The sequence below is a fragment of the Cupressus sempervirens genome, chromosome 7 (genome assembly GCF_028749045.1).
Source record: "Cupressus sempervirens isolate cs-2001-9-10 chromosome 7, ASM2874904v1, whole genome shotgun sequence".
Classification (NCBI taxonomy): domain Eukaryota; kingdom Viridiplantae; phylum Streptophyta; class Pinopsida; order Cupressales; family Cupressaceae; genus Cupressus; species Cupressus sempervirens.
Window position 1 is genome coordinate 859136550 of NC_143124.1, and position 20164 is coordinate 859156713.

Consider the following 20164-nt stretch of genomic DNA (forward strand, 5'->3'; position numbering starts at 1 on the left):
TCCATAAACTGCTAACAACTGACGAGTAGCATTGAAATGCTCGCAAACGATAGCAATGTCTCGCTCACTAACTCTCAGCTGACTAGACACATGATTGTGCTGGCTGGTCAAACTCCTATACTCTACCCCTGGTACACTGTCCAAAGGAGTAACCTTATAATAGCTATCGTCTGTAATATTGCCATCCAAATTCTGCAGTCCTCCTCAAATCTGCCCTCAAAAATGCTGATGAAAGCTCGAGGAATTTCATCAAACAATTCACATGCAAGAGACATATGACTGATATAGTATTTCAGCTAGCTTCAAATGACTTTTTCTTCAATTTGCATCAATGAGAATCTTGTGCTAGAAGACTACAATGGACTACACAATGACCTAACATGAGTGTGCTACTAATTTTGACAATATTCAGTGCATATATATGATCTAAGCATGAGAAATGAACACCTACAACCAACTGACATTTTTACAAACAGTTAGTATGCAAACTAACTAGCTGATAAATAATGATATTAAATTGCTTAAATGACACCAACAACTATTATCTTCTTAATTGCAATGAAAAATACAATGCTCATGAAATATGGCCAAGACTTTGGCATTTACATGGATTACAAAATGATAATGCTGGTATAATGCACACTTACAACTGAAAATTTATAACACCCTAAAAAGCAATACTAACAAAGAACCTGGTTGTAGATGGCTGTAATAATTTCCTTCAATGCTGCCCCTTTTGCTTTGCTTTTTTCGGCCTGCTTTTTTGGTTTTGCTTTTTTGGCTTGCTTTTTCAGATTGCTACTATGTTGAATCTCAAGACCATATCTTTCAATGGCGTCAAGATTTTTAGCTTGAAGGGATTTCGTCCTTCAAACTATTGAGACATAATTTCCAGAAAATTCTTCAATTTCTTTGATATTTCCAAGCATGAACAAATGAGAGCTATCCTCTTTCTTTTAATCCCTTCCGCACTCGCTCCACGCTTCCGTCTTGCCAATGTGGGATAATACATGAGTTTTAATATTACCTCTTTTTTTCTTTTCACAAAGTCCATGTATGTACTCAAAAGGGGAACTCTTGATTTTTTTTATAAAGCGACTTTATAAAATATTTTATAATTCAAGTCACTTTATTAAATTAATTAAATATAAAGTTACCTTTTAATATTTATTTATTTGATAACTTTATAAATAATTAACTTAATACCACTTATTTATTTAATTAAAATAATTAATTAGTCATCCTCCTAAAATATTCATTATTTTGGACAACCTAATTAATTAAATTAATTAAATCAAATTGCCTCCAAAATGGGGACATGGCACTTTAACTAACTTTTATCTACTGTGTAAGAGTCCAACATCGTCTGGTGACCATGAATCCAGTGTTCAAGATTGAAATAGTATCTCACACAAGATCTCAGAGGCATTTATCCATGTTTGACATGCATGTCTTGAAATGATCGGTAGCTTTGTCTTAAATATTCTAATAGGTACTTCCATCCTTGCAATAACATTGTACTGAACGACTGTATTCTTATAAGATTGGTTGTAAAAATATTCTATGCTTTGTGCTCATTTGCACTCATCACTTATAGCCTATGCTCCATTAGGACACATCCCTTGGCTTTTTAGGCATGTTGCCATCCCCGGTATGATATGGGGATGGCATTTTCCTAGCCCTAATGCCATTTTTGAATGTGCAAAAAAAGGGTACCATCCTCAAAATGGTTAGGCAAGACAAGACGGTGGCATGGAAATCCATACAAAGGATGGCCTAGTTGTTCATTGAATGTCGTCGAGATAGATTCCATTTGGTTGGCCCCACATGATCAAAACAGGGTCATCAAATATTAAAAACTGTATTTAAGAAGAGATCACAAGTGATATATATATATATATATATATATATATATATATATATATATTTTCCCATTTTACCATTTTCCAAGGAGTGAAGAACAACAATTAGTGAGAAGGTTTTTGCAGTTGCAAGAGGGTGTTATAGCATCAAATCTTCATCACTTTAGGTATCTTTTTTCATTTACCCTTTATTTATGGCTTTTTTTCATTTTCTATTTGTTTTGCAACACATCGGGAGGGCACTGTGAGTTTATTATTTTTATTTTTGAGCTTGCAACATTATTTGACATTTGAAAATCATGAGCACTAGTGAGAGGGGGAGTAGTGATATTATGGGTGTTGTCATGGATTAAACTCAAATATTTGAAAGGAAACACCTAGTACTAGGACAATCATGGGGCGTCTTCATGTAAAATGGGTATTTTAGGGGCAACAACCTCTAACCCATATGAGTGCCCTTCCAAAGCTCTCAAAGAGTTTGCAAAAGGCCCATTCAACCCAAAGATGCCCCTCCTACAATTTTCTACAAGACTTACGTAGAGATGCCACAAATATTAATTTTGCAACTACATTAGATTCTATTGCCAACTTTTATGGATAGGTGGTCACGGGGTGAAAGGTTGTTAGAAAATAATACAAACACAAAAACTTGAAGGAACCAAATTGCATATGGAGAGGAAGGCATTAAAGCTTAAGAACTTCAATAGAGAATATGCAAGCTAGTTTTCCTTCAACTGATCCTTCTCGTAGGGAGGAAAGTGCTATACTTGATGCCACTTTTGCTAAAAGGAGGACAAAGAAGACTAATAGAGAAACCAATGTTTCTGATTTGTTTAATTTGCATGTGAATGAGGTGGTTGAATTATCTAGTGCTAACTTTTCTTTTGCATGTGCTATATCATGACATGTGTCACATTCATCATATTTTAAACAAATGTACCCAGATAGTTATGTTGTTGGTCCCTCATTTGTACCGTTTGGAGGCTGATCATTTCTATCATTTATTTAACTCACTTGAATGATAGATTCTTTAAGCAAAAAATGTACAATGAAGATGATGCTGCTAAATTTCACAACTAGTTCAATCTTTGTTGTCCAACCTTTAACAAACTAGAGGCAAGGACCAATAAATCTACATTAATTCAAAATGATTATATTGGAGAATGATGTGGAATGACATGGATGCACTCGATTTGAATGGTTCATTTTCTTCCAGTTCCTAGCTCCTTCGTTGCAGAGAGGACTTATCCACATATAGCTTCATCTAATATGTCAAGAGGAAAAACCTTACCTCTAAATGATTGGAGAATTAGTGGTTGTTCATAGTGCATTATTGTTACAAGATTAACAAACTACTAAGTCTTGTATGATTTAGCCTTACATTGGGATGTCAATCCTGAAGATGCTATGTAGGTTGAGGAGTATGACACATATCTTGGATCACTTAGAGTTCCATTGGATGAGGAAAAGTCTCATCCTATTAGTGACCTAGATTTATATTTAGTTTTTCAGATGTGCCATATGTTGTTTATGGACAACCATATATTTCTTTATGTCTTGACATGATTATTATGGACAATTGATTATGGAGTTGGACTTCTATGTCTATTGTTTAGTAGTTTAGTTATAGACTTATATTATGTCTTCTATTTAAAATTCAATATTATTATGTCTTCTCATGCATGAAACTTGGAGTCTTCGCACATTTTTGCTATATGTATGTCATATTTTGACAATGAAAGCATTTCAATTTTGTTAATTTTCTATATATTGAGCTTGTAAAATGTTTATGGTGGATGGTTTATCCCTCTCTCTCTCTCTCTCTCTCTCTCTCTCTCTCTTTCTCTCTCTCTCTCTCGCGTGCGTGTGCACAAATGCACACATGCACGCCTCACCCACCCGTAACATTCAAAATCTAATAATAGGGTCATTATTTTGTGCACATCTTGCGGTTATTGTTCTAACCACCCTATTTTCACCCAAAGACCCAGTCACCCACCCAGTTCTTTTATCCTGCTTCATTGCTAGAAATGCTTAAAGTACTTCCATGGATTGTGCCATCATAACTTAGGCATGACGATATTTTCTTTTAAGTAGGTATGCTCCATTGCCATTTTACAGGTGAAATTCCAAGTACCTAGGCCACCATGCTGCAACTCCATCCTTCCATGGACACTAGACTTTCCTTTTCCATCCACCCACCCACCTGCCTTATCTTTTTAAAAAAGTCATTCCCTAGAGGTTGGCCCTAAACTGCATCTGTATCAAAATGCATCCCAATGTCCCCTAATATCCCCCACTATCGCTTTGCCTAAAACTTTGTAGAGCATAGCTTATAAATATTCACAAAAAAGTTACTAATTTCTTTTCTGCCACCAACAGTTCGTTGCCCTTACATGTTAGGTTTTTTAAAAATGAGTAGTGAATAACCTTCATGATTACTCAACGTTGGTCATTATCATCTCACTTTACTTCGAGGGATCTTGCTCTTGTAAAGCTATTTTGATTTGTTTTGGAGTTATTGTGGTAAGTTTAATCCCACTAGTCTATTTTTCCTTGCTTTTATTTTTTTTCTTTGTGGCCCTTTTGGTTCTAATATTTTCTATTGTAACAATTGTACATTATGTTCTTTTTGACCTATGCTTGGTCAGTCACCCATAAACTTTAATATGGTAGGAAATATTTTTATATGGTCAATTGTAACACTTTTAAAAGAAACAATGTTCCTATTTTTAGGTTACTTTATATGGATCACAATTTTTCCAACCATTGTTAGCATAACTTTATCAGTCCCTCATATCGCTGCCAATTCTCTAATTTGTACATATCTTGATATGATAATAAAAAAATTCTCCTAGTTGACAAATTAAAATGGGGAACATGTATGGGTACACAAGTCTGGGATGTTTGTATGCCAAAATGTTTTTGAGACAAGGTATCTTCTAAGTCTGTGCACATATATAATCAACTCAAAAAATCACTTACAAATGAGCTATAATTATCATAAATAAAAAATATAATGTAATAATATATTTAACTATGAATGCTCTCTCTCTCTCTCTCTCTCTCTCTCTCTCTCTCTCTCTCTCTCTCTCTCTCTCTATATATATATATATATATATATATATATATATATATATATATAGGTATTAATTAATCACTTTATTATGGGTTAATATTATAAATGTTATATGAAAATATGACAAGATTAGTTTATCATGAAATATAACAAGGATGGATGTCCCATAGGCTATTTTTAGTTTTGTATAAGTTTAAAGATCGATATATCTATATATCATAGCTATCTATTTATCTATCTATTAATAAGATACATAATTTGAAACTTGAACATATTCAATTTTATATAAAGCTAAAATAATAGAAAGTTAAACAAGGTATTGTAAAATGTAAAAAATACAATTACTTATAAAGTAAAATAAATAAATAGTTGCATTGTCATTTAGAAATCCTACACAAACAATTGATATAAATTTATATTTGTTTATCATTATGTTGATAGACACTCACTTATGGAGCAAAGTGAGTTTTTTTTCAACAATAATGACTTTAGTACCATCCTAAATAACAACACAAAACTCCTAAGATTGGTCACTACTTTAAACTCTTTAGTAATAATTTGTTGAAGATTACCAAGAATCTATCAATCAAATCCTCACCAACGAAGTAAACCATCTTAATTTTATTGCAATGATACTAGTAAAAAACTCTTCAAGGACTAAAACTCTATAATCAAATATTTGTATGAGGAAATGAATCTGAAGATAAGAAAAGCTATATAGATTGAGTTTTAGAACATGAAATGTGAGAAAAATACCCAACTGGAACTTAAGATGGTTAGAAGCTATGATAGTAGCTCTTTGTACCACAATTCCTACAATGACAAGATCCAAACTATAAAACTCATAAAATTATTTGATTGTGAGAACTAGGGGTTTGTTTTATGCCCACTTGTTTTTGTCAACTCAGATGTATCCCCACGACTCAACCCAGTGCCCAACTTGCCTTACCTTGGTTTTACATATTGCTAAGTTGGGGTTCTTGAATGGGCAAGTTGAGGAAAGCGCAGTCTTCTAAGGATGCCTGGAATAGCCCACTATCCATGTGCATTAGGTAACCTTGGGCATCAGAGTCAAACATGAGAGAGAAAACCATGGCCCAAGCCAACTACACTACCTATGCAAACTTTGTTTGTCCCTACATTTACAAAGTATGCCCTTAAATCCTCTCAAAAGTTTCTTTTTATATCACTTGCTCCTTGTATGCACCACCTGTTGGTGTTTTAAAACGTCATGTTTCAAAATCCCCAATGAGAAAAAAATACTTCTAGGTGCAGCTACTTTCCATCTACAACATACCCATTCAGATACCGGGGCCAACTATAAGGTGAGACCCTTCTTCTACTTCAAGTTCTACAAAACCTAGGTGGGTGAGACCATTCTTCTACTTCAAGTTCTGCAAAACCTAGGTGGGTGTATCTCAAATTCACTTGAATCTAACAAAGCGGATAATACTCTTAATCTTCTAACACTTATGCAAACAACATAGACATGAAATAGCTAGAATCATGACATATGAACTAGATGAGCTAAGTGAGGGCAACCCTTTTCAACTCTTCAACAGAAAGAGCAAAATATTTTGACTATAAAGACTGATTTTAGCAAAACCATGATATGAACAACATAACTCTTTGATCCCGTGGTTGATCAGTGCCTTATCTATTGGGAAATCCCACAAATCACTGACATACATCCTTGAAAGTCATTGTGACATCTCATGTATCATGATTTTTTGATCTATCCATTCACCTTGTGAATCAGACATCTACATCTTTCTGAATCTCATACTCAACCTATCCCTTCATGAAATCTACAACCCTATTATGGTAAATCAAGCATTTACATGACTCCTTGAATCATATGCAAAACAAACCACAACATACAACCTAAAACATGATGCAACTGAGTTTTATGCTCTTTGTTCACAAAACCCAAAAGATCACAAACATGAATAAGAGACAAGAAATACCAATGGAGATTAAACTTGCTGCTTGATTTTCTTCATTTCCTTGAAACAAATACAATAAGATGCATGAAATTGAATCATAAAACTGCCTCACAGACCATAACTATCTGTGTTCATTACTTGCTGTTCAATACATCAGAGAAACGCTGAGCATGAATGGTGGGATCACAACGAGAGCTTTGTTCAATAGTCTTGAAACAACTAACCATCAACAACCCTAGAGAAAGAGAAGAGAGGAGATTAAGAAGACATGAAGGAAATCCCATATCAGATCAAATGTTGTCATTTGTCCACTTGGAAAACCTCCATCTATTAATGAAGAACATCTTTCTACTCTCACTGTAACTAAAAATCAGATCCTTTCTTTACTGTTGTTTGAATGTATGAAAATATCTTCAGAATGAAAGAAACATCTAACTGAAAAGATGTCAAATATGATTTTAAGACAAAGGCAAAAACACTCGTCAAATGACCTCTAGAGGCAAAATAAACCTTTCAAAATCATTTTTCTCCAAATCTTGGAGCTAACAAACTTCCATATCTACCTTCCAATTGATTTTCATGTTCAATAATGAATTTTGCCCATTCAGCTGAGAACGCCCCCCATTTCACAAATTTGCTTATAGCCTGTATTGGAGAATACCTGGCATGTTTTGATCCCATAGTTGGATAGCTCATCTTCTCCCAGTTCTGATGGTATATTGCATTGCATATTTTCGATAGAAATCCCCCCTCTGGTGCTTGTTTGAAAATTCAGGCCCCATTGATGAACAAAGTATAAAAATGAAAAATGAAAAAATTTCTATAGCCTAAGCTATAGAAAATCTTAGAAAATATTTAAATTTTTCTATCTCAGGCTTGTTAAAATTTTCGAATGAAGAGAATATAAATGAATTTTTACTCTTTTAACCTTTTTACCCCTTTTCAATTTTGGGTCAACCTCTCGTTGACTACCAATCAGGCACCACATGGCGGCCTCCTATTGGCTGGACTTGCCACATAATCATTGCCCTAGAGCACCCTGCCACATGTCGCATTTTTGCACCATCAGAAGCTTCGCCCCTAACCTCGCTTTAACTCCGATGACCTGGCGATTAATCTTGTTTCGCAAGGTTGCAACTCATCTTTGATTCCTCTTTGGGTTCGATTGCCGAATCTTCCCCTTTATCTATGGCACAACCCAGTCTTGGAGGCTGTGGGTGATGGCCTTGGGGATTTCTTAATGGTTGATTCGATTTCATCCAATGTCTTCAAGACAATGTATGTTCATATCCTTGTGGAGATGGATATCTCTAAAGGGCTCCTTGCTATGATTAAGTTGTCTTTTCCAAGTGGTTCATGGATCCAACTTCTCGATTATGAAGGTATTCCCTTTAGATGTAGGAAGTGTCATAATACTGGTCATCTTACTGCTCATTGCCCTTTTGATAAGGCCAGATCGAAGAAATCACCTTCTTGGTAGTTGGGGTTTCAGAGGATCATTATACAGTTTAGAAAGCTACCTTGGTTGTGGAAGGGCGGAATAGTCTTTCACATAATGATCTCACTTTGGATGAGGATTCCGTTGATATCTTGGATGCTGTACTCGGTGTCCCCTCTACGATTTTGTCTCAAAGTGTATTTGATGTTTCGTCTCCTGTTGACTCTGTGGTTCTTGACTCTTTGCCTGCTTTGAGTCAGAATTTTGTTGTTGTCCCTTCTAATGTTGTCTAGAACACTGCTTTTAGCTCTTCGGCTGGGTGGTTTCTGGGGGTTAGCAGGGATTGGCAGAAAGTGGCAAGGAAGGTGGAGGATGGTAGGAGTGCAGTTAAAAGGAAAAAAGGAAAGCTTTCCAATCCCTTGTTTGATATGGCCTAATGCTCTCAAAAGAAAGGACCAAAATGTAAATCTTGATGGTCTATTTGTGACTTGGGTTGTTTGCCCTCTTATTGGGAATATTAGCGTGTCTCTCAGTTTGTCGGGTGGTTCTCCACATTTGTCTAAGATTTTCATTGTTATATCTTTCTTGTCCCATTGTATAAGGTTTCGGGTCCTTTCAAAACTTGTTTTTACTTAATCAAAACTCATCTCTGCTAACAGTAGTTAACTCTGACGACAATGTGAAATAGACCATTTCGCATGGTCGCATCACTTTTTCTGACTTAACATTTTGTGCTTTGAAAGCATGCCTGGCGATTAGCTAACCGCATCACTCTGTTGCGCGGTTAGCCTCTAACTGTGTAATTTTCACCATGATGCTGCGATTGAGAGCCACCTGTCCACCATGATGTCATCATTTCCTCCAATTTGGACTATACTCCCTGTCAAAATTATGTTAGTATTTGCTAGTTGGCCGTCGTCCACAGCGGGTTCCTCACGCACGCCTTGTATCTTCAAAAGGCTTGCGCCTTTAAGACATTTAAGCTATTGAGTCATTTGACTTGTAAACAACTAAAATCACACCCGTGTCCTAGTGTGGGATATTTCTCCTTTGGTGGCTTTTACCCCTCCGCCCGCCATCGATTTACTCCATCATAAAATGCATCCGAGCTCCTCTGATTTAGGCATAAGAGAGTTTGATGGATATTCAACTTTCCACTACCGTGTGTAAACCATGCTCTTTTATTCTCTGTCGTGCCTATGCCATGGAGTTCTGTTTCGCTCCTCTTCCCTACAAGGACTCCAAGCAACTGTTGCCACTATTAATTTGGGCATCATTATATGAACAGAATTTTATGAAGTGCCGAAGCTGACAATATCTTATTCCATCGTCTAACGACTTAGCACATGTCCAATGACATGGCACAACATCTAGACGGGCTGAAGAATGTTTCTTCGTAACTTCAGAAATAAGATCAACTGCCCCTGCTTCAATTGCAACGTCGACGCCTCCAACTTTCGCTTCCGTTGGTTGGTCCTACTCATGCCTTCGTCGTGGAACTCTGCCACGTGCTCTTTGTTATAGTTGACGTGCCCCTGCTATAGGTGCTTCAACTGCCTGAACCAAAAGACTGACCACTGCTTTTCAACCAGAACAAATCTCTAATACAAATAAGACAACAAAGGGTGGCGTTTCATTGTTTTTAATCTCTAATCACAATCTGAAGCAAAAACCGCAACCTGATTCATCGAAACCTTCTGCAATAATCTACACATTGTGCATGTATGTGCATAATCGACTGAGGGAAAACCTTTTTAACTGGCACACAGTATGCAATTCTTCCTTTGGTTTGCAACGAGCATACTTTAAAAATCGATCCTTGCTCACACTCCACATTAGCATCAATGTCTGAAAAAGTATATGATTCCCTACTCAATCTCACTAATCATGGGTGCAAAAACATAGAAAAATAATGGCAAAGATAAGGTTTCATAGCTGCACTTAAATCAAGCCATCCAAATTCTCTTTCTACGAGGAAGTTGAATGGTCTAAAAATCCCAAATAGATGTTGATGTGTATTGATAGTGTCAAATGAGACCCGAACCTCAAAAGATGACCCCTAATCGAATACAAGACATATTGCTATCATATGAGAATTTCTATGGAGCTTGATCTTTGCAAGGTGATTATGACAATAATATGATTTGTAGAGAAAGTTGGAACATCCCAAACACAAGCACTCATCTTCCTTTAATGTTCATTTTAATATACAACCTCCAAATTGAGCCATTTTCTGAATTACAACTCAAACCTTGAAGCCTTCAAATTTTGCAATATTCTCTATAGACATGGTAAGAACCTCAAAAAATATGGTAAGTAAAATGTACATGATCAATAAGTCAGTTGAGGTAAAAAAATATAAACGAAATGAGACTTGTCATGTGCTTACTTCCAAAAGTGTCATCGTATTCCTTATACACAAGTCTGAAAAAGAAAATAATAGTGAAGATTCCCTTATGATCAAAGTTCATGTCAAAAGACATATGATGCCTTTTTTGAACTTAATCCATGGGTTTCCTTAATTCTTATCAATCAGATGCAGCTAATCGGGCCCCAAAGTGGGTTCGGCTAATTTTTTTTTTCAAACTAAAATGCCCGACCCTTCCAATTAATCCACTGAGCCTGCTATATTGATTAAAATCTAATTCAATCATTTAACACTCATTCTACCACTTTTTGCAACTTGTCAATTTCATGCCAAAGGGTCCACTAGCTAGCCTTAAAAACTGATTGAAACACCTGACTGAGATATGAAAATAGACATACTGATTGTGTGTTCCACATTTTCTTACCCTGTCAGATCTCATGTCATGATGACACTTGGGTCAAAAGACATTGACCGTCAAAGTTTCCTTCGTGAAACTTCTTACAAGCAAACATGTCAGAAAATAATAAATATCATTCAGTTTTGGCTTCAAAAATAGGTCAAATAGACACTTAAGGGCTTGAAAATTGCGACATTAGTTCACTGTTATGAAGAGAGCATAATTCTGTGATTAGGGCTCGTGACGTATAATAGGGCGCATTTGGCGAACAGTCAAAGTGGGGTACTTGGATTTGCAGAACTGAGAACACTAGCAAAAACATGGTTTTTGCAAATAGAATGGACTTGAGAAAGTGTGTAGACGGATTCGTCAAGATTTGCAAATTGACACACTTAAAAAATTTTCATAAAAAAATATAGTGGTACAATCTATTTGGTTTAGGCAATCATAGATTCAGAGTTATGACATCTCGAACAGGGATACCAATCAATCTACACTTCATGAGACCATTAAAACTTCACATATTGCATATGGAATCGTGTTCGAAAATTGATCAAATAGATTCGTCATAAGCTCAAATCTGAAACATAACAAATCTCTGACCTCTAGAATGCAATGCAAAAGGAATTTCCTCATTTTAGTCAACTAGGTCAAAGTTGCAACTGGTCAAACAGGGCAACCCAACATTCTAAACAATTTACATCAATATGACAACAACAAATAACCAACTTTGAGGGATTCAAAACCTATTCAACACATATTAAAATGACTTGAAAAATGAAATATAGGTTCTCTGATATACACACTAAACATTTCCAAAGTGCAGAGTCATGAAACATAACCAGATGCAAGATATTGAAATGCAAACTAAGCTTCCTGTCATTGTTTGACACTTGGGCAAAATGCAGAACTGAACATTGCTCAAAATGGAACTCCATAGAATGACTTAGAATGACAACTTATTTTCATGGGACACATGGATATACTAAATGCAAGGTGTCAGAAACATAAAACACCTCTTAGGCCTCAAAAGGATAACCAGGTACACATGCATTTAATGCACTTATAAGGGCTCAAAATGACACGAAAGCTTAGAAAGGTACTCAAAATAGGACCGCAATTTGGAGTCCCAACAACACCTTAGGTTATTATATCCTCACTTCCAAGTTTTAACCTACAAAATCCTTCTCTTGATCACTGTTTGACCTTTGTTGTGATAGAAACCCTATTGGGCATTGAACTAGCTCAATTGTGAAAGGAAATAAAGGAGACACAAATCTCAGTTCCATTCTTTGAGAAATATCTAACACTATTGCGAAATATTACTTTCTATTAAAATTAATGTTTTAATTTATAATAGATATATTTTTATTATCGATAAAGTATAACTAGCATATCTAATTAACAAAATAAATAAATCATATTTAAAACAAATAAGTTTTTTAAATCAATTTTCTTCAAATTAGATTGAAGATTTTATTTTACAACTTAGTACTTTTCAATTCAATTATGTTTTTTTTTCTTTCTTCAATGGACATTTCAAGTCATGCACCTAATTGTGAATTGTATTTAAAGTTTGCAAGGATATCTTAGCTATGTGATCAAAACCATATCATCTAAATTATAACATTGTTTATTTAACTTTACTAGTTTTTATGTTTAAGAAAATACACACCTCAAGTAATATCTCTCAATGTCTAATACATATTTTTCTTCAAATATAGGTATGCTAGTTTTACATACTTTATCATGTATTTTTTTCTACTACACGAGTAAAATATCTGAAAGATTTGTAAATGAAAGAAGCATATACGTTGAGGAATGTGAAAATGTTAATCCTCATTAGCATTATTTGCTTATTATTAGAAATTGTTTAATTAGTTCTCATTTTCAAACAATAATGTTTGTATCAAAGGAATACAAAATAATTGTTCTTCAATAGCAACAAAGGTAAATATTTGTAAGTAGTTATAAGTTGGATATATATTGTTTATTGTGTGCATAATTGTGATTGTTGTGTAAGTATTATTATTCAAAGGAGAATGATGATTATATACAAAGGTCATTATTGGTTTAACTCTTGATATTGTCGTAAAAGTCAACTTTTGGCTTCTATTTTACCTATACCAATTGTTGTTGTGTTAGAGTGTTAGTTCATGAGATTTATGTATGGTGATCAACCATGCCATGGATAGCGATATTTGCTTATGATTCCCTAGGATATGGATGTTACAAGTATACTTTTTGGGTCATCTTAATTTCAAGGTGAACCATTCTAATCATTAGTCTTTGGATTTAATGTGTCTTTATCACAATACAAAGTGCAATTGGAAGATTAAGTAGTTTCAAGATTTTGTTGTTGTTGTGTAGCCCCACCAAATCATCTGTAGCATATAGGTGTATTAACTAATTAAAATTCTTGTGTTCATTAGTACATAGTGATTGGTTTATATTGTTAGGATTAAACTATAGATAGAAATAACAATTACATGCAAATATAAATAATATCAGAAAATAATAGATCACATAGAAACGAACAAAAGACACCAAGATTTAAAGTGGTTCAAGTTTGATATTTTTACAATCTAGTGATTACAACTTGATTACAATCTGTAATCCCTTATAGCTCAATACCGTTGCAAGAACCAATTTTTGCATCACATTATGAAACAATCCCTAACCCTAAGCCCTTTTATATAAGTATTTTTACCGCTTTAGGGTTATAATTAATAATTACATGTTGGCCCAAAATTCCAACAAAATAGGGCCCAAAGATTTATGAAGTATGTATAGTACTTTCCTGATCAGTCACCACAAACTAACAATCTTCCACTTGGGGATTGATTAGGCTCGACACTAAATAACAATCTCCCACTTGGAGACTAATCTTGTAGCTATGCCGCTACTCCATGAGGCTCCCATTGGATCAAACCACCATGGACTATGTTGTTCATTTATGCATGTTCAGTCTAGAAGACCAACCAAAACTGAAGAGAAATTCAACTTCTCCCTTGTCACTACCTTGGTAAACATATTCGTTGGATTGTCATCTATATGTATCTTGTCCATCTTTAATTGTCCATCCTCCAAAACTGACCGAATGAAATGGTATCACAATTGTATATGTTTGGTCTTTGAATGCAGAGTTGAATTCTTTGCAAGATGAATGACACTTTGACTATTTGTAAACAAATAATTATCATTCTGAGGATGTTCCAATTCTTTCAAGAAGAACTGAAGCCATATCATCTCCTTGGCTACCTTTGTAGCAGCTACATACTTTACCTCTGTAGTGGATAAAACATTAACCTTCTGTAACCTAGAAAGCTAGCTCATGGCTGCCCCACCAATAGTAAAGACATAACCTATAGTACTCCGCCTGGTATCAATATCCCCTACCAAATTTGAGTCAACATAGCCTTGTAAATTGATAGTAGAGCCCCTAAAGTGTAAACACTTATTGGATGTTCCTCTCAGATATCTGAGAATCCATTTAACTGCATTCCAATGTTCAATTCTTGGATGACTCATATACCTGCTAACAACTCCCACTACATGTGCAATATCTGGCCTGGTTCATACCATAGCATACATTAGGCTTCCTATAGCTGAAGCATAGGGTACCTTGGACATCTTATCCTCCTCTTCTTGTGTCTTGGGACACATCTCTTTAGTCAACTTCAAATGAACAGGTAAAGGTGTGCCGACAGCTTTAGCATTCTCCATAGAGAAACGTTGCAACACCTTCTCAATATAATTAACTTAAGATATTGTCAATTTTCTGTTCTTCCTATCTCTGCAAATCTTTATACCAAGAATTTGTTTTGCTGCCCCCAAATTCTTCATAGCAAATGCATGTGCTAACTGGCGTTTCAACCCCTTAATATGATTCATGTTAGACCCAACTACAAGCATATCATCAACATATAAACATAAAATAATGTAGCTGTCATCATCCAACCTCTTAAAATAAACACAATGATTTGAATGACACCTATTGTATCCATGCTCATGCATAAAATTGTCAAATTTCAGATACCATTGTCGAGGTGCTTGCTTCAAGCCATATAAACTTTTCTTCAATTTGCAAACTAAGTTCTCCTTACCTTTGACCTCAAAACCCTATGGCTAAGCCATATATATCTCTTCATTCAAATCACTATGAAGGAAGGCTGTTTTAACATCAAGCTACTCTAAATGCAAATCTTCAGTAGCCACAATACTTAATACAGTACATATAGAAGTCATTTTAACAATAGGAGAAAATATTTCATCAAAATCAATACCCTTTTTCTGTGCAAATCCTTTTACAACTAACCTGGCTTTAAATATTTTCTTACCTCCTTCCTCTTCTTTTAACCTATAAACCCACTTATTATGTAAATCTCTTTTACTGGCAGGCAACTTGCATGAATCCCATGTCTTATCTTTCAGCAAATAGTCCATTTCATCTTTCATTGCAAATTCCCATTGAATCTTAGTATCCACTTGCACAACTTCATCATAACATTCAAGTTCACCAACATCGGTAAGTAAAATTGAATACAAAGAGGGAGAAAATATTTTTGGAGGTCTAATTTGCCTTGTTGACCATCTAACATTCATTGGTGTGTGTGGTATTTATTGTTGCAGTTGTTGCACATCATGAGGAATGGTTGGAACATCATCTTTTGGAGTATCATCCAACACTACATAATCATCTTCTTTCTTCTCATGTTGCTACAACAGATCTTTGTATAATAGTTTCTCATTGAATACAACATCCCTACTTCTTACAATTTTATGATTTTCAAAATCTTAGAGCCTATAACCAAATTCATTAATGCCATATCCAACAAATACACATTTCTTTGACTTAGCTTCCAGCTTGGTTCTATTTTTAAAATCTATGTGAGCAAATGCTTCACAATTGAAGGCTTTGAGAAAAGAATAACTCACCTTCTTACCAATCTATCCTTCCTCTAGAATACCATAGCCCAAAGGAGCAGAGGGAGCTCTATTAATCAAATATACAACAATATTGACAGCCTCCACCCACATGTGTAAGGGCAACCCAACATGCAACCTCACACTCCTTACATGCTCCATTATAGTCCTGTTCATGCGTTCAACCACTCCATTTTCTTGTGGAGTCCTTGGAACAATTTTTTTTCTACAAATACCATTAGTGGAGTAGTAATATTCAAATTCATGACTGCAATACTCACCACCATTATTAGATTTGAGACATTTTAGTTTCTTACTAGTCTCATTTTCAACCAAGCATTTCCATTTTTTAAATGTTTGAAATACATCAGATTTTTGTCTAAGAAAATAAACTCATACTTTTCTAGTTGCGTTATCAATAAATGTAACATAATAATGAGAACCACCAAGGGAAGATACTTGGGCTGGTCCCCATATATCTGTATGCACAAGCTCTAATTTCTCCTTTTTGTTTTCCTTCCTAGTCTTCACAAAACTCACTCTTTTTTGTTTTCCATACAAACAACTTTCACATAAATCCATATTAACACATTTCAGACCTGGTAAAACTTTCTTTGAATGAAGTACTTTCATACCTTTCTCACTCATGTGCCCAAGTCTGTTGTGCCACAATGTTGTATCGGAATCTACAACAACTATTTGTTCTCCCTACTCAACTGCAGCAATTGTTCCTGAACATTCATTTTTCTTTGAAACAATTAAAGTAGAAGGAACAATATGACCTGTACAAAGATATAAGGTGCCTATTTCACACCTTTTGCTACTACAAGGGAACCTTTTGTAACCTTCCAATATTTATTATTAAAAGTAACTACATAGTTCTTATCACCGAGTTGCCCTACTGAAATTAAATTCCTACTCAGCCTTCGAACATGTCTTACCTCATGTAGTAGCCAATGATTCCCATTTTGCAACTTAATCTTAACTTTTCCCTTTCCAACAATTTGACAGGGTTCATTATCCCCTAAATAAACAAGTCCAAAATCCCCTTGGACATAATCAATGAAATAACCTCTATAAGGTGTAGCATGAAATGAAGCACCAGAATCTAAAACCCATGAATCATCAACACTTTTTAAAAACAAAAACAAAGCATCCTCTTCAAATTTGTTACTTACCACATTTGTCTCCTTGTCTCTATCTGATTTATCTCCTTCATTTTTCTTTCAATTCCAACAATCTTTCATTTTGTGCCTTGATTTCCCACAGTACCAGTAGTTGTTTAATCCTCTCGATTGAGACCTCCTCCCCTTTGACTTTCCTTTTGATTTCCCATGATTTCCAGAATTACTTCCTCTCTCAGTTGTTTTGTCCCTGCTTTGTGCATTCAAAACACTTCTTGATGTAGATCGATCTGAGGTTTTCCTATGAGTTTCCTCACTCAAAATAACACCGATCACATCATCATATTTTAGGGTACCAGATCCAGGAACATAATTACTCATAGCCATTACCAAGCCATTCTAGCTTTTAGACAAAGAACACAAAATCAAGATAACCCTAATTTCTTCATCAAAATTGATTCCTACAGAAGATAATTGACTAGTAATAGTATTAAACTCATTTAAATGATCTGCAATAGATCCACCTTCTGCCATTTTCATATTAGATAAATGCTTCATGAGAAATACCTTGTTTGAAGCAGAGGGCTTTTCATAGAGTTTCATTAGGGTTTGCATCAATTCTTTTGTTGTCTTCTTTTTTGTAATATTAAATGCCACCAATGGTGCTAGGCATAATTGAATGCTTCAAAGTGTTTTTCTGTTTAAAAGATCCCATTCGTCATTTGACATAGATCCTATATTCTTGGCTTTGCCTTCCAATGGCTTCCATAAATCCTTTTGATAAAGATAGTCTTCCATTTGCATCTTTCATAACTAGAAGTTTTGCCAATTAAACCTGTCAACCCTCATCTTAGCCTCATCTGCCATCGCTCCCACTCTACCGTGAGAGTTTCCTACAGAGAATAACTAAAAAATAACCTTGCTTTGATACCACTTGTTAGTATTAAATCACAGACAAAAATAACAATTACATGCAAATATAAACAATATCAGAAAATAATAGATCACATAGAAAAGAACACAAGACACCAAGATTTAAAGTGGTTCACCCAATCCCCGGGCTACGTCCACCAAACAACAAGTCCGATATTTTTGCGATCTAGTGATTACAACCTGATTGCAATCTGTAATCCCTTACAGCTCAATACCGCTGCAAGAACCAATTTTCATATCACCTTATGAAACAATCCCTAACCCTAAGCCCTTTTATACAATTATTTTTACCGTTTTAGTGTTATAATTAATAATTACTTGTACGTACTTTCCTGATCAGTCAACACAAACTAGCAATTTGGGGTGATGCTCTGAGCCCCAAAGAATTTATGAAGTATGCACAATACTTTCCTGATCAGTCACCACAAACTAACATGTTTAGTCATTAGTAATTATAATCTTATTCAGTTGGCTTTGGATTAGACATGTTTTGAAATATTTGACAAAAGATAATTTGAGTTTTACGACCACCTTTTTGACAATGTAGTATTTCTAATGTAATAATTATAGTGAATTGTATTCATAGGAATTTGGCATTTGTGTGCGATGCATAGATTGATTTGTCCATTATAGGTGTATTTAGGGCAAGTTACCAACAAAAATTACAAATTTACCTCCAAAACACAAGTGTTGTTGGTGGGGAAAAGCTTCACACAATCTAGTGTATGTCATCAATTGCAACTTTGGTTCTATGAAACTCATCTTGTCAACGCAAAGGTATTTGATGTCTCTTGTCTTCTTGTAATGTTAACAATGATTGTCCCTTTAGTGGTTGCATTTCTAGCATTGGAGTCTTGATGATAACATGTGTAGTTGAGGCATGCATTTTGAATGTGACACTACAAGAGCAACAAGGAATGTATTACATGTTTTTATGGTGAAATCCAAAGTGCATGTTTAATGCAATGTATTATGTAGGTTTTGTCTATGCCTATAGTTCCCTATACAATCATATGCAAGGGTTATTTGAAGGAATGATCACTAAAATGTTTTGAAATAATCATAAGTGTTGGTTCCTAATTGGAATATAGTGGATTTGGTGGATCATTCAACTCAAATTTGGATTGTTCCTTTGGCGAGGACATCTTATTTGTGCTTATGATATGTTTTGTATTGTTGCCTAAATTTGAAGGTATAGAACATTCATCATAGTTGTGCATATTATCAAAGTCTTGTCTATCAAGAATTTCAAGGGCATTTAGATTTCCACCACTAGCAAGCCCCATATGTGATAGCAACTCCCATTCATTCTTTTAAATTGTGTTTCCTTAGTTAACTTAATTATCAATGTTGTCATCCTCCTCATGGTTAGCCTCTATATCAATTAGATGATTAATGTGAAAAAAATATTTATTTGCATTCAATTGGCTCCAATTTGCAACAATGTTATCTTTGGTGAAAGTAATATCTATAGAAATGTTCTAAAAATGCTTAAATAAAAGTAGCTCGTTCCAACAAAACATTATGAATTGTTCAATATCTTAATCTTATATAGAATAGAATTAAGGAAAAACATTGGCAATTGCCTTTTGTTTCCTATCTTTCTGTTTGCACCCTTTGTGAGTGGATGAAAATGTTAAGGATCTAGTAGATTCAATTATGTTTATTGATTCCACCTCATGAAAACCACACTACCATGCAAAAGAGAGAATGTTGACATGCAAAAAGACAACATTGTCTAGAACAATGTAAGAACCACGAGTAGATCTTCATTGCTTCACATCCTATCAGACAAAATCATATTAAAAATGGTTTCTTGCAAGTAAGCTAATGTCTTTTAAGATAAAGAGAATGGTTGACATGCAAAAAGGCAATGTTTAGTTGGACAATGTAAGGAACATTGGTAAATCTTCATTACTTATTAAATAAATTCACATTCTATCATACAAAATCATATTGAAAATGTTTCTTGCAAGTGAACCAACACCTTTAAAGATCCAATGCGAAGAGTTTGAAAAATATTCAATGCTACTATTAGAGCTCTATAAATAGAGACAATTTGTGAATCCCTATATGAAAAACAACATTGCA